The 15,146-nt window shown below is 42.0% G+C and overlaps 1 long non-coding RNA gene across 3 annotated transcripts in view; it reads left to right on the top strand.

Annotated features, from left to right (window-relative positions):
* LOC119855473 overlaps positions 1–15,146 on the top strand; it is a 109,380-nt gene that overhangs the window by 54,679 nt on the left and 39,555 nt on the right. Inside the window, exon 6 of one of the 3 annotated variants that reach the window (XR_006281694.1) lies at positions 7,532–7,573. The exons of 1 other annotated variant lie outside the window; for it this stretch is intronic. This is a non-coding gene — a long non-coding RNA (uncharacterized LOC119855473). Of the gene's footprint in view, positions 1–6,589; positions 6,615–7,531; positions 7,574–15,146 lie in introns of those variants that run through there. One more of the 3 variants, XR_006281697.1, reaches the window with a different exon arrangement.

The raw sequence follows: 15,146 nt of genomic DNA, 5'->3' as shown, positions 1-15,146 counted from the left end.
CTCGTTACATCAACACCAAACTTGTACAAACTTGCTTCTTGGAACCAGAGTGTCTCTTGATTTCAAGATTGTGCAATTAGCTGTTCTAAAAGGCTTGTTTCTCCTTTTCAAGGATGGTTTTATTGTCCAGACTCACAAAATGCAAACTCACTTATGCTCAGCTCTTCTAACAGACTTTCTAAAACTATCAGGTCTTTTCTCAAGCGATTTTTTTTAAACAAAAATCTGCATGGTGTTGTAGTTGGAGGTTTGCCAAGATAAAGATGATTTTGCCTGGAACTGAAGTTAGCTGTCTGCCCTTGAAACTTACAAAAGAAAAAAAAAGAGTTTGACCACCCAGAAGCTGTTATTCTCCCAACATTGAAACTGGTTCCTTAATGTATTAAAATCTTGCAACAAACTAGTCTGCACAGTTCTCAATATGCCTAGGTCAATACAGGGGATAGGAAGAGAAACAGGAAGTGCAGCTGACAGTAAGAGACATGCAGTTTATTCATAAAATTTGTCAATTTGTTTAGACTGGGCACCACACATATAAGTGCCTCCCATCTTTAAGAAGAGTTGGGGGAATGGACACATAGTGAGCTTTTTCCTTAGTGTGTTTCTGCTGAACAGATAAACAGTGGAAACGATCAGGAGCAGGTAAGAATGACAATGAAGAGACCAACATCACTGCAGTTGTTATAAAACTTAGGCTTGCATGGAATACAAGTTATTTGGCTCAGGCAGGCATGTGAATCATCTGTGGCTTCCCCCCCCCCATCTTGCATTAGTTACAGGAAGATGGTAATAAGCCTTGGGCAGTAACCCCTTAGTAGGGCAACCTAAGCTCTTGTGAAACTGACAGAGCAGCCTGTCACTGCCTCTCCCCTCGTGGCTTATTACCCCCACCAATGCTTCCAAAAGGCCCTAAAACACTTCCAAGAACATTGACAAGATGTGCATGCAGACACGCTGGGAGGAATTACTTTACCATAGGAAAAGTTTAAAGCTTCCCCACCCTCCAGCTGTGGAGGCAACGGGGCTCCTTCCCCCTCCCCCATGAGCCACCCCACTAGGGTGCGCCCCCTCTCCCCACAGCGTGGCCAGCTCAGTGGGGCATGATCGGTACCTTTCTTATCCTCCACCACAGTGCTGAGGCAGAAGCGGGTCCAAGATGCCCACTGGCTGCTGCCCGGGGCTGGTGGCTCCAGTCCCTCATCTTGGGCTGGGAAATAATCAAGGCCATCCCTAGCTATTCTGGGGCCCTACACAGCCCCCCCGAGGGGGGCCCAGCCTCCATGGGGGGGATGGGGCTGGCTTGGGGTGCAGGGGGGAACCCCCCAGCACCCACCGGTGGCACGGCTGGGGCCGGGCCACTGCACTCCTCAGGGGTGGGAAGGGGCGGTGCGGGGCTGGGAAGAGGCGGGGCTTTGGGGAAGGCGTGTAGTGGGTGCGGGGCTGGGGCGGAGCAGGGGCGGGAAGAGGCGGAGGCCATGGGGAAGAGACAAAGCAGGGGCTGGAGCAGCACGTAGCTGCGCAGGACACCAGGAAATCTGTTGCCCCAAATTTCCTGGTGCCCTACGCTGCTGCGTACTTTGTGTATGGGTAAGAACAGCCCTGGAAATAATCCCCGGGGCTCAGCGCAGGTCTCTCTTCATCCCCCTGGCAGCACTCAGCTTGTCTCCCTGGGTTCGCGTCCCGCAGCTCTGCTGACCATACTGAGCAGCTGCCTGGCCACCGTGTGGAGGCGGTGGCACTGGGGCTAAGGGGTACAGGCACCGTGCTCCCTGGTGGCTAGCAGCGGCTCCCACCCCACGTGCGGGATGGAGAAAGTGCCCGGGTCTGGCTAGGGCTGGGAGCTGGCAGGCCGTGCGTGCCTAGGAGCCCTGCAGCCCGCCCGGGTGATTTAAAAGGGCCCAGGGCTCCTGGCTGTCACTGCTGCTACAGCAACGGCCAGGGCTCCAGGCCCTTTTAAATTGCCCCCTTTGCCCCGCCCACCCATTGACAGGCCTGGGTGTAGACAAAACCTGAGGGAGCACATCTATACTTCCTGGTTTTGGCCAGGTTTTGGTGTGGAAAGTGAATAGATCACATTAGCACAAGCAAAGAGCAAGTAAAGATCCACAAAAGAATAATAAGTGCAAGATGTGGGGGGAAAAGAACAAACAAAATACCACTGCACTTTCAGAGTGTGACTATATATCTAGAGTCAGAGGAGCAGTCATGTCTGTGAACCAAGAAGTTTCTGGAAGCTGTGGAAGAGAATAAAGTGGATTGGTTTTTACAGGGGTGAGTTAGAACTGCTTGCAACAGTCTAAAGTGAGTGCAGGAGAAACAGCGTGGAAGCTGTTTTCTGCTAACTGCTGTTAATTATAGTGAAGCAGGGAGAACAAAGGTACAGATTGTAAGTACTGTATCAAGTGAATGAAAGTGGGGTAGGGACTACCAAAGTCATGGTCCCCAAACCTTAGGGAACAAGAAATGTTTAGGAATATGGGCAATAAACAGGAAGAACTGGAAATCTTAGTACACAAGCAAAATGATGATGCCATTGCCATCACAGCGATTTGGTGGGATCTATCTCATGACTGAAATGTTAGTATACAGCAATATAGCTTGTTCATGAAGAATAAGTAGGGGGAAAAGGGAGGAAGTGTTGCATTGTACATCAAGAAAGTATACACTTCTTGTGAGATTCAGAAGGTTTGAGGCAGACCATTGAAAGTCTCTGGGTAAAGATAAAAGCAGGAAAAAAACAGATTACATCATGATAGGGGTCTTCTATAAACCACCAAACCATGAGGAGGAGGTGGTAGAGGCATTTCTGGGACAAATAACAGAAAAATCCAAAATACAAGACTAGCAACAGGGGACTTTGAGAACCCAGACATCCGTTAGAAAAGTAACAGGGCAAAACACAAAATGTCCAGTAAGTTCTTGGAATGTGTTGGGGGCAACTTCACTATTCAGATGGTGGTGGAAGCACCACCAGATGGTGTTTTAGACTTTATTTAGACTAGCAGGAAAGAATTGGTTGCAAATTTGAAGGTTGAATGCAATTTGGTGAAAGTGATCAGGAAATGATAGATTTCACGATTTCTAAGGAAAGGAAGGAGTGAGAGCAGTAGAATTAGGAAAATGGACTTAAAAAAAGCAGACTTTAACAAACTCAGAGAACTGATAGGTAAGATCTCATGGGAAGAAAACTGAAGGGGAAAAGAAGTTCTGGAGAGCTGGCACTTTCTCCAAGAGACAATATTAAAGGCATAAAAAAGCTATCCCAGTATGAAGAAGTGTAAGAGGCTGATATGGCTTCCTCAGAAGCCCTTTAATTACCTGAAAACCAAAAAGAAATCCTAAAATCATGGAAACATGGATAAATTGCTAAGAATGAGAACAAATGAATAGCACAAGCATGAAGGGACAAAATCAGAAAGGCTAAAGAGTCAACTAAGGGGAGATATGATAGAGCTCTATAAAATCATGACTGGTGTGGAAAAAGTGAAGTGTTATTTACCCCTTCACAGAGCACAAAAACTAGGGGTCACCCAGTTAAATGAATAGGCAACAGTGTTAAAATTAAAACAAAAGGAAGTACTTCTTCACACAACACACAGTCAGCCTATGGAAACTGTTGCCATGAGATGTTGTAAAGGCCAAAAGTATAACTGGATTAAAAAAAAAAAAAAGAGAAGTCCACCGAGGTTAGATCCATGAGTTAGCCAAAAAGGTTAGGAAAGCAACCCCATGACCCAGGTGTCCCTAAGCCTCAATCGGCCAGAAGCCATGATTGGACAACCGGGGATGGATCACTTGAAATTGCTCTATTCTGTTCATTTCTTCTGAAGCATCTGGCACTGGCCAATATCAGAAGACTGAATGCTGGGTTAGATGGATCATTGGTCTGACACAGTATGGCTTTTCTTATGTTCTTACACCTAGGAAGGGACATAAAGGGCAATAAGATGATGTTCTTTAAATACAGTAGGAGCAAGAGAAAGACAAAGGAAAGCATAAATCCACTACCTAGAGGGGAAGGATATCTAATAACAGACAACACCAAGAAGGCCGAGGTGTTTAATACCTATTTTTCTTCACTGTTTGCTATTAAAATTAATTGTGACTGAATGCTTAACAGCAAGGGGAAAGGAACACAAGTAGAATAAGGAAAGAACTGGTTAAATAATATGTAGTGTATCCATGTCAATCCCAGGATATTAGAGAGAGGAGGTGGGTGAGGTACTATCTTTTATCTTTAATCAATAAAAGATATTACCTCACCTACCTTGTCTCTCAGGATAAATAACATGTAGATAAGTTAGACGTATTCTAGTTGGCAGGGCCTGATGAACTTCAGCCTAAGATACTTGAAGAACAAGCTGAAGTAATCTCAAAACCATTAGCAATTATCTCTGAAAACTCATGGAAGATGGGCGAGGTCCCAGAGGACTGGAGAAGGGTAAATATTGTATCTATCTTTTAAAAGGCAGACAAAGAGGGCCTGGAGAATTATAGACCAATCAGCCTAGCTTTGCTTCCTGGAAAGATACTGGAACAAATTATAAAACTATCAATATCAACTATCAAACTATCAACTAGCAGGGTGATAAGTAGGGCTGCAGATTTATCACAGAATTTTAAAATAAAAAATCATGGAACAGTCTCAGTAAATTTAATAAAAGTCTCAGGTTTCATGGTTTTTGATAAAAATTCTATGACAAATGAAATTCAACTATACATCATTAAAATCATAGGCCAGTGTCATTATCATCCTCTGCTGCTGACTTGTCCTTGCCCTGCCAAGGAGGCATGGACCACATGGCCTGGCACCCAACCCTAATTCCACCCTGATGACGAGGAGAGGCTGTGGGTGTGGGGTGCAAGCCCACCCCACACTCACATCCTAGCAGAAGCTCCTGTGTCCCAGGTGTTGCCCCAGCTCTCCCACTCCAGGCATTGCAACCTGGCACATCAAATTGCAGTGCTGCTCAGGGCGACTGGGCCACAAATGAGTGAGTGTACTGTGACCCCATGCACAAGTCACAACACCAATCATTCAGATTTGTCCTGGCTGCTCCCTTAGAGCCTTGCAGCAGGAAGTCATGGACAAACAAAGAATTCACAGTATCCTTTCTTCCTTTAACAGTCTTTACAATTACCTTTGTACATGTAAAACCCAAATGTGTTTAAGCTAAATGGGGAGCTAGATTTGCACTGATGAGCTTTGCATTCACAGAAAAGAGACAAGCTGAAAAATGGTCCCCAGAGTTGTATGTATTGTGTTTGTATACGGAGGATTATATCATCCTGTTAAAAACTAAAATTTCATCAGCTTTGTAAAATAAAAACATAGTGGACCAGAGTTGAAACAAATGCATTATCTTCTTTTCACTCTGTTGTCTTCTGGACTTGCATACATACCACTATCATGTACTGAGCCCAACTTTCAGACATGACTGTCTAATTTGATTACATTTTCACATGCAGCCTGGCACTTCAGGAAGGTAAAATCAATAATTACTTGCCTGAGTGCCCAGTTGTATATATAAATCCCAGATTTGCATAATTTAGGCATCTGCTTTGGAGAATCGGGCCAATTTTGTGTATCCCAAATTATATATATATATATATGTAAAAATATATATGTAAAAATCTAAGTGGGTGGGTATTCATTTGGGGGCTTCACATGGTACAGATTGGAGGATGGCACAAGGAGCCTCCATGCACCCTATGCAAGGGCAGCGTAACTGGGGGAGTGCAGAGACGGCTCCTTTCATTCACTCCTAGGTGTGCACATCAGCCCATTGGGGGTAGGGTGGAGATGAGGGCCCATTCCTCCTCTCTCTGTTTTGGGTACACTGAGCACTGGAGATGGGGAGGAATAGATTGCATCATAAAGGTTCGCAAAAAGAAAAGGAGTACTTGTGGCACCTTAGTGACTAACAAATTTATTAGAGCATAAGCTTTCGTGAGCTACAGCTCACTTCAAAATGGATCCGATGAAGTGAGCTGTAGCTCACGAAAGCTTATGCTCTAATAAATTTGTTAGTCTCTAAGGTGCCACAAGTCCTCCTTTTCTTTTTGCGAATACAGACTAACATGGCTGCTACTCTGAAACCCATCATAAAGGTTGTACCTCTCCAAACTCCTTATGGCAGAAGCAGTTGAGTTTAACTTCTAGGAATCTTTCTGTGAGACTCAGACATATGGAAGGGGTATCTCCACACAAAAAAGGGCACTCGATGCTTGAAAGCTTTTTGGATATTTCTTATCACTCAATCCTGCCATCATTGCATGTGCAGAACTGGGACCAAATCCTATAGAGTCCTGCGCACCCTCAGTTCCCATTGCTTTTAATGGGAGTTGCAGTTGGTGTGCAGTATTTTACAGGATTATGTCCCTAATGTGTTCAGGTTTCAGAGTAGCAGCTGTGTTAGTCTGTATCTGCAAAAAGAAAAGGAGGACTTGTGGCACCTTAGAGACTAACAAATTTATTTGAGCATAAGCTTTCGTGAGCTATAGCTCACTTCATTGGATCCTAATGTGTTCAGTAGGGATTGTGGCTGAGGATTGATGGTAGAATCAGGATCAAATATTTGTGTAAAAGGGAACCACCAAGGATTTCCCTCTTGCATCAGATTCAGCTCTGGTGCTAGCAGCTCTGATTCAAATCACTAAACCCAAAGGCTTACACACAATTACAGACCTAAGAGTGTCTATTCTTCAACAAAAAAACTTCAAAAACAGACTCCAACGAGAAACTGCTGAATTGGAATTAATTTGCAAACTGGATACAATTAATTTAGGCTTGAATAGAGACTGGGAGTGGATGAGTCATTACATAAAGTAAAACTATTTCCCCATGTTATCTCTCCCCCCACCCCACCCCCTACTGTTCCTCAGACATTCTTGTTAACTGCCGGAAATGGCCCACCTTGATTATCACCACAAAAAGTTTTCCTCCTTTCCCCCCCCTCCTTCCTGCTGGTAATAGCTCATCTTAAGTGATCACTCTCCTTACAGTAAAAAGAAAAGGAGTACTTGTGGCACCTTAGAGACTAACAAATTTATTAGAGCATAAGCTTTCGTGAGCTACAGCTCACTTCATCGGATGCATCGGATGAAATGAGCTGTAGCTCACGAAAGCTTATGCTCTAATAAATTTGTTAGTCTCTAAGGTGCCACAAGTACTCCTTTTCTTTTTGCGAATACAGACTAACACGGCTGCTACTCTGAAACCTCTCCTTACAGTGTGTATGATAAAACCCATTGTTTCATGTTCTCTGTGTGTGTATATAAATCTCCCCACTGTATTTTCCACCGAATGCATCCAATGAAGTGAGCTTTAGCTCACGAAAGCTTATGCTCAAATAAATTTGTTAGTCTCTAAGGTGCCACAAGTACTCCTTTTCTTTTTTGCGAATACAGACTAACACGGCTGCTACTCTAAACCCAAAGGCAGAGTGATCTCGTCCTCCAGTTCCTACTTCATTTGATAAGAGGTTTGTTTACTCAGTTTAATATCTTTAATTAGACTCCATTGTTACAGAACTGTTGCAGTGTATTGCATTACAATAATTCTCCAAGATTGGTAAATGAATACATTTTCTTCAAGTGTTTACTGCTCTCTGTGCTTTGTATTATATTCACATCTCCTGGGGCTCTGCACAAAAATAGCTATCACAAATGAAGCTGAAGAGTATTGGCTTTTAATTGGGCTAGGCACTTTGTTTCCATGACCAGTTTTGACCAGCTGCCTTCTCCCCCCGCTCCCCCCCCGTCTGCACCATCACAGTTCAGATATAGCTCACAGAAACAACTGCTTTCAGCAGTTTTGTATTAATAATAAATTGAAAGGTACATCCTCATCTGATATGCCCTTCTATTCTTAAGGAATAGGATTATTATAACGTTTGAGCATCCCTTTGATTCCACCAGTTTTTGTAGTGAGCATGGGCACTTGAGATGTACAACCAAGACTTATAGGAATGTAGTAGCATTTTTCTGAGACAAAAAAAAGTGCTTCTAGTTCTTCTATGAACCCCAAAGGAGTCTAGAAATATTTCTTCTGTCCACCAAGCAAGCTCTACTTAAAAATAAAGTTTCCAGAATAACATGCTAGTCAGTGTATTAAAGAGAGAAATGTCTTTTTAGGTCAAGTAATTTAGACCAATGCAGTATTGTTACCAGCAATATATTTTTCAACTTTTTTCCCTAGTCCAAACGTAAATAATTCAGGGGATGGTGCTTCTACATTTCTTTTGGGAAACTATTCCACAATCTAGGAGATCTCATCTTTGCTTATATCAACCCCTATAGAAAGACTCCTAACCATTTTTGTTGTTCTTTGAATTCCATCCCAGCTAATGAACATCTTTTTAGCATTGGGCTGTCCAGAACAAAACACAGTACTCTAGATTTGTGCTTCCTACAGCTGTATACAAAGAGGGACGCTGATGTGTTTGAGAAGATGCTCAGCGTATGCGTTCCCAAATTGCACAGGCTTTTGTTGTTGTTGTTGTTGTCATATCCCATTGCAAATTTGTACCTAATTCACTGTATCCACCTTTAGATCTCTTTCAGCATTACTGCTTTCCAGCTGCTTCCCATTTAACACAGTACCTGCATTCCAGATTATTTTTATCTGGATAAGTATTATTAGCTTTCATATTTCCAAACTGGATCTCATTTTACTTCCTACCTGTATTTCTAATCTCTCTTGGTCCCTTTGCATTATTTTCTCTATCCTCACTGGTGCTCACAACATCTGCCAATTTGGCATCAGCTGTGAACTCTCCTCCCTTTTCCAGTCCATTAATGCAAATGTTAAATGAGACTACTGGGTCTCCCGTTATCTCTGTTATATTTGACTGTAAACCTACCCACAAGATGATACATTGACATTTTTCATTATCCTGCGTTTACAGTCTTTCAGCCCGTTTGCAATCCGTTTGACAGCACTCATTTCCAAGCCAATTTGAATTAATTAATGTGTGTCTATGTGGAGATGCTTTGTAATATTTAACACAAAATTATCAAAATCAAAAGGAGAGCTCCTAGGGTTGTTGAAAGTTCATCTTACAAGGGAAAAAAACAGGATGGGGTAGTTAATTATTTATAAAAGCTCTTGAGATCTCAAGAGACTAGCTCTTCACACCTGGTGAGGGAGGCTGAAATGAAAAGCTGGGGAACCTGGTAAACAATTTAGGTCCACATCAAAGGAGTGAATAGGCCACATTTGCTGGTAATATCAATCTGATGTCTGCACTCAGAAAAGGTTGAGATTGCATTCTGAGAAAGCATCTACCTGTAGACTCCACTACATGCTGAAGAAATTATGGTAATCAAAGAGGTCAGGAATCTCTTCTCAAGTTCAAAGAGATTTAACATTCAATACAATTGTCATGCAATGATGCGCTATGTGTTTGACTAGGGCAGGGGTTCTCAACTTTTTTCTTTCTGATCCCCCCCCCACCATGCTATAAAAACTCCACTGCCCACCTGTGCCACAACAACTGTTTTTCTGCATATAAAAGCCAGAGTTGGTGTTAGGGGGTAGCAAACAGGGCAATTGCCACGGGGGGAGGGCACAAAGTTAGGTTGCTTAGGGTTTGGCTTCAGCCCTGGATGGTGGGGTTCAGGGCTCCGGGCATCAGCCCCATGTAGCGGGGCTTTGGCTTTCTGCTCTGGACCCCAGCAAGTCTAATGCCGGCCCTGCTTGGTGGACCCCCTGTAACGTGCTCATGGCCTCCCAGGGGAGCCCAGAACCCTAGTTGAGAACAACTTGACTTGAGGAAATGGTCTAATATGTTTCATATTGGCAACTTAAGTAGTGAACTATTATGGAAATTTAAAAACAATGGGTGGAATCTACAAAAGGATTCAGGTGTTGCAATGCTGAATGTCATAGGCGTCTAGAAAATCACAGGAACAACATTATGATCCACAAAGCAGGGCTAGGCAGGAGGAATGAAGGAGGGGCCAAACAGATTAGGGGAAGCAGAGATTAGGAACAACATAGAGGAACTGTTGGAGAGATTTAGGGGAGATGATGGAGGGAGCAGCATGAGCAGGTTTTGGGATAAGGGGAAAAGAGTGTAGTGTGAAGGGATTGGGGGAGGGAGAGTTGACAGTCAGAAGGTTTGGGGCAGGTAGAAAAGAGTGAGAGGAAAGAGGGGTTGGGACAGGGAAAAGAGATTAAGGGTGATTATCAGGGGAGAGGTAGGAGATCCTGGGCTACAGGTGGACAGCAAAGAGAGTGAGGTAGTTTGGGGAGAAAAAAGACACCATAGGACTTGGTGCGGGGAGAAAAGAATGATGGGATTTGGAGGAGACATGGGAAGGAAGGCAGTGAAAGGAAGACAGTGCAAGGAAAAATTAAAGGATGTATTTATAAGGACTGAGAAAAGAAGTTCTTAGAGACTACAAACACCAGACAAATTCTGCCGCTGGGGAAGCCTGGGGGAACACAGAAGGGGATCTGTCCAGAGATGCCTGGGGAGCCTGAAAGGAGACAAAGCCAAATTAAGTTCACCTACCCCTCAATTCAGATCAAATCGACTCCCTTGGTCTCCCCAAAAGTTTCTTGGTGACTGTGCCAATGAAGCTTTTCTCCTACCATGTTTGGCAGAAAGATACTGAGTTGGCTAGATTAATAATAAACTATCAAAGGTACCCATCAGAGAAATGGGTATATTACTAATGTTCAAACCATCAGACTTGGGGGTCATAAGTCAAATCAAAAACCTTACTTCAATGCTAGGAAAAATTACATTTCAAATGACACACCAGGGCTTTGACTTGCTGTAATCTTGGAAAAATTCATGTCTGACTGTTCACAAATTAAGAGCCCCCTGTCAATACTGTAAATACTCTGAACAATCTGACAATTTTTGGATTTCTATTATTAGGACTATATAAAGTCTGTTATCATATCAATGGAATGTAATATACTAATGAAACTTGATTTCTACAAACAATTGTTTACCTGTAGATGCTGCCTGCTGTGAAAATGCAATTGTTAATGATGTCAAAATAGTTTTTCAGGGAGATAGGGGCTAAAGGAAAATACAATAGATTTTCCTAAGAAAAACAACATAAGAAATTGTTCTGAAAGGAACTTTACTTCAGTTTGTCTCAATCAAAGCTCTTCATCTGGGGTGAAACTCCCCCTTGTGCAGAGAACCAGCATAAGCCAACATACCACTTAAATTCCACTTATGTCCTACTTCGAAGATTTAAGTTGTGTTATACCTCTGCACAGAACTTTACCCTAAGGGCTTAACTGCACTTGAGTGATGTATAGGGATTGAAGCTGGTCTTCTGCACAGGGGTGAATTTCACCTACTGATTTCTAGGGATTTTCTATGGAAAAATTGCAGAATTGAGGCCTAGGTTTGGTTCATGGACATTGAATTAATTGGATTGGTTTGAGAAAGAGGGAAGTTCCTTTTGCTGTGGTGGTGGTGTTTTTTGTAGATATGAACGAAAAGGACTTAATCAAGAACCTGACTTGTGCATTTCAACCCAGGATACAAGAGAGCAGACTGGAAGAGACGGGTAGCATTACCTCATGTCTTTCCCTCTATTTTCAGTGTTCTGATCTCATCAATGGTATTTTAAGAGACAGATGCAGTTCTTAAATTGTTTGGAAGGTTACACTGTAGTTATCAAAACCCACCCTGTATCACATGCATGAGTGTCTGTGTAAAGACTTATTATTGCCAATATTCCACCTACTTATTTCAAAAGAGAAGGAGAAAAATGGTTAATGTTTCTACATCAGAATGAACAAGTATTGAAAAATACAGCACAGGGAACTCCCACTGTGCATGCAGCATGTCAGAATCTATAGATGATTGTGACAAAATAAAATGAAGCTAGTTCCCCATTGTCAAGGTTCCTTCCCCACTCTGAACTCTAGGGTACAGATGTGGGGACCTGCATGAAAACCTCCTAAGCTTACTTTTACCAGCTTAGGTTAAAACTTTCTCAAGGTACAAACTATTTTACCTTTTACCTGTGGATTTTCGCTGCCACCACCAAACGTTTAACCGGGTTTATTATTGGGAAAGAGTCATTTGGAAACGTCTTTCCCCCCAAAATCCTCACCAAAACCTTGGGGTTTCTGGGGAAGGTTTGATAAAAATCCTCACCAATTTGCATAGGTGACCACAGACCCAAACCCTTGGATCTTAAGAACAATGAAAAAAGCATTCAGTTTCTTACAAGAAGAATTTTAATAGAAGAAAAAGTAAAAAGAATCACCTCTGTAAAATCAGGATGGTAAATACCTTACAGGGTAATTAGATTCAAAACATAGAGAATCCCTCTAGGCAAAACCTTAAGTTACAAAAAGACACAAAGACAGGAATATCCATTCCATTCAGCACAGCTTATTTTCTCAGCCATTTACAGAAATCATAATCTAATGCATATATAGCTAGATTACTTACTAAATTCTAAGACTCCATTCCTGTTCTGTCCCCGGCAAAAGCATCACCCAGACAGACCCAGATCCTTTGTTTCTCCCCCCCTCCAGTATCTTTGAAAGTATCTTGTCTCCTTATTGGTCATTTTGGTCAGGTGCCAGCAAGGTTATCCTAGCTTCTTAACCCTTTAGAGGTGAAAGGGCTTTTCCTCTGGCCAGGAGGGATTTTAAAGGGGTTTACCCTTCCCTTTATATTTATGACACCCATGGTTACAGGTGTCCTAAAATATTGGCAGAGAGATGTCAGTGACAGCAGATCTCTCTCAAAACCAACTTACTCTTTTCCTTTCCTTTCCATCTCCTCATTAATCTGCAGCAAAGTCAGGGAAGAGCCCAGTGAGATTCAGCTGCCACTGCTGTGGTATTTCATCAATAAAATACAGGCCAAAATATATTCAGTGCAAAATCTATTTTAATACAATGCTATGATTGAGGACAGAAACACACAAGGCCTGATTCTCACTTACCCAATGTCCCTTTACACTAACCAGACTGATACAAAAGAACCTTAGTGTAAATGAGAATCAGGTCCACAAAAGTCAGGGAACTGAAAATTATGATTCCCATTGCAATTCTATCACATTGTGTTTATAAGAAACTAAGAATGGATCAGATCAGTGGGTCATCTAGCCTAGTATCCTGTCTTCTGGCAGCGGCCAGTGCCAGATGCTTCAGAGGGAATGTCAGAACAGCACAATTATCAAGTGATCCATCCTGTCATCCAGTTCCAGCTTTTGGCAGTCGGATTTAGGGACACCCAGAGCATAGGTTTATGTCCCTGACCATCTTGGGTAATAGCCATTGATGGACCTGTCCTCCATTAACTTATATCCTTCTTTTTTGAACCCAGTTACACTTTTGGCCTTCACAACATCCTCTGGTAACAAGTTTCACAGGTTGACTGTGAGTTGTATGAAGAAATAGTTCTTGTGTTTGTTTTAAAAACTTGCTGTCTATTAATTTTATTGGGTGACTCCTGGTTCTCGTGTTATGTGACGGGGTAAATAGCACTTCTTTATTCACTCTCCATACCATTCATGATTTTATCGATCTCTACCATATCTCACCATAGTCACCTCTTTTCTAAGCTGAACAGCAACAAATCTTTTTTAACCTCTCCTCATATGGAAGTGATTCCATGCCCCTAATCATTTTTGTTCCCCTTCTCTGTATCTTTTCCAATTCTAATAATTTTTTTTGAGATAGGGTGACTAGAACTGCATGCAGTATTCAAGATGTGGGCATACCAGGGATTTATACAGTGGCATTATGATATTTTCTGTCTTATTATCTATCCTTTTCCTAATAGTTCCTAATTTGTTAGCTTTTTTGACTGCCACTGCACATTGAGCAGATGTTTCCATAGAAGTATCCACAATGATTCCAAATTCACTCTCTTGAGTGGCAACAGCTAATTTAGACCCCATCATTTTGTATGTATAGTTGGGATTATGTTGTCTAATGTGCACACTTCGCATTTATCAACCCTGATTTTCATATGCCATGTTTTGATGAGTCATCAATTTTGTGAGATCTCTTTGTAAATCTTCTCAGTCAGCTTTCAATTTAAATATCTTAAATAATTGAATATTGTCAGTAAACTTTGCCACCTTACTGTTTACCCCTTTTTCTAGATCATTTATGAATATGTTGAACAGCATAGGTCCCAGTACAGGTCCTTGGGGAACCCCTCTATTTACCTGTTTCTGTTGTGAAAACTGACCATTTGTTCCTACCCTTTGTTTCCTATCTTTTAACCAGTTACTGAGCCATGAGAGGACCTTTCCTCTTATCCCATGACTGCTTATTTTGTTTAAGAGCCTGTGGTGCAGAACCTTGTCAAAGGCTTTCTGAAAGTCCAGGTACTCTATATCCACTATATCACCCTTGTCCACATGCTTGTTGACAACCTCAGTGAATTCTAATAGACTGGCGAGGCATGATTTCCCTTTACAAAAGCTGTGTTGACCCTTCCCCATATTGTATTCATCTACGTATCTGATAATTCTATTCTTCACTATAGTTTGTCTGATGTTGTAGTTAGGTTTACTGACCTATAGTTGCAAGGACCACCTCTGGACCCTTTTTAAAAAATTGGCTACCTTCTGGTCATCTGGTATTGAGGCTGTTTTAAGAGACAGGTTAGGAGTTCTACAATTTCATATTAGAGTTCCCTCAGAACTCTTGGTTCCTGGTGACTTATTACTGTTTAATTGACCAATTGTTCCAAAACCTCCTCTATTGACACCTCAGTCTGGGACAGATTCCTAAAAAGAGTGGCTCAGGTGTGGGAATCTCCCTCACATCCTCTGCAGTGAAGAGTAAGGCAAAGAACTCATTTAGCTCCTCCACAACTGCCTTATCTTCCTTGAGTGCTCTTTTAGCACCTCGATTGTCCAGGAGCCCCACTGAGTGTTTGGCAGGATTCCTGTTTCTGATGTACATAAAACATTTTTTTGCTGTTAGTTTTTGTGTCTTTTGCTAGTTGCTCTTCAAATTATTTTTTGGCCTGCCTAATTATATCTTTACTCTTGACTTGCCAAAGTTTATGGTCCTTTTTATTTTCCTCAGTAGCATTGACTAATATATGCTGGTTATATATATATAATGTGTATTATCCTCACCATATAATTAGTATGCATTAAGCACCAATAACATTATGCACAAGTTCTGT

The sequence above is a fragment of the Dermochelys coriacea genome, chromosome 5 (assembly GCF_009764565.3).
Source record: "Dermochelys coriacea isolate rDerCor1 chromosome 5, rDerCor1.pri.v4, whole genome shotgun sequence".
NCBI classification, from domain to species: domain Eukaryota; kingdom Metazoa; phylum Chordata; order Testudines; family Dermochelyidae; genus Dermochelys; species Dermochelys coriacea.
Note: the sequence above shows the minus strand (reverse complement) of the source record. Positions and strands in the feature narration are given on the sequence as shown.